The sequence below is a fragment of the Brassica oleracea genome, chromosome C5, assembly GCF_000695525.1.
Source record: "Brassica oleracea var. oleracea cultivar TO1000 chromosome C5, BOL, whole genome shotgun sequence".
Lineage (NCBI taxonomy): Eukaryota > Viridiplantae > Streptophyta > Magnoliopsida > Brassicales > Brassicaceae > Brassica > Brassica oleracea.
This window is the reverse complement of record NC_027752.1, coordinates 34,686,108-34,687,380: the sequence shown is the minus strand read 5'-3', so window position 1 is coordinate 34,687,380 and position 1,273 is coordinate 34,686,108.

The window sequence follows — 1,273 nt, the reverse complement described above, 5'->3', positions numbered from 1 at the left end:
TCTGAGACATTGGTTATGTATGTGTTGACTATGTTATGGTGTACAATGTTGTTGAGAAGCTGAAGCTAGCAGGAGAAGAAAAACAGTGCTTGGCCATTTACTTACTCCAGCGTTGTTGGCGGAATAACAACCGATCCAACAGCTATGTTCTTCCGTGATGTAGTAGTGTGTCAACTTGAGAACATTGTTGAGAAAAAAGTATATAAAGTCTGTTCATCACTCCATAATTTAAAGAAGACAATGCTAACAAAATGAACATAAACCATCACCTAATAAGCATGTACAAAAAAAGTAACAACACAGAGCATAAGAGAGCGCAACAGTGAGTCCAGTGAGACAAATATTCCAAACGCCCGGTGAATTATGAACAGTATTTTGCTTATCTAAGCAAACATAATCAGCCAATAAGTAAACATAACCAGCCAATAAGTATGGAGATCAAAGGGAATGAGATCAATGCTTGCTTACAAACTCAACAAAGACCAATCTAGCACTAGAATTCTGGAAATCTGCAATTAATTTAATTGTTTTTGTGCTGTATAACATTCCCACGCTGAGTGATGAGCTTGATGTAAGATTTAGCCACTTCATATTCTCTTTTGAAACTTTTGGTACAAATGAGTTTGAGGTTTTGTAACAGTAAGCCCAGAAAAAAGAAGATACAAATCCAAAAAAAGTAGTTGTTGGGTGTTTAGTTTCTAAGACCCTCTTGCTGTTGCATTTGCTTTATCAGTTTCCCAAGAGGTCCATAAGAAATCTACCTGTTGTCATGGGATCTGATGTCTGACTGAATATCTGCTCTAAAATTTGCTTAGTGCGGGTTTGAGATGCGATACTTGAAGAGATGCTCCCGGCAATAACATGATGAGTAACAAGCATTATCTAAGCTCATCTAACAAGAGTATTCTATTATGAAGTGAAAGCCACACAAGCATTGACCAGTCACTTTTGGACACAATTGAGAGAGTTAGGCGGTGAATACTACATAGGTACGAGTGCATTGTGTGTTCCTTACAGAGGCTAACATGAACAGTATCTTGCTTTTCTTAAGCTAACATAATCAGCCAAAATCAGAGGCACGAGTGCATCATCCCCAACCCGATCAAAATTATACTAGTAACAAGTGACAATGAGGGTACACAGTTTTTGCTTAACATCCAAGAAAAAAACAGTCTCTGTGCGATCGCATTAGATAAAGTAAGCGGCTTTCATGCGTTTCACACGGATATACAAACAAAGATCACGCAGACCTAATCAGTTCAGGCTAAAGCTC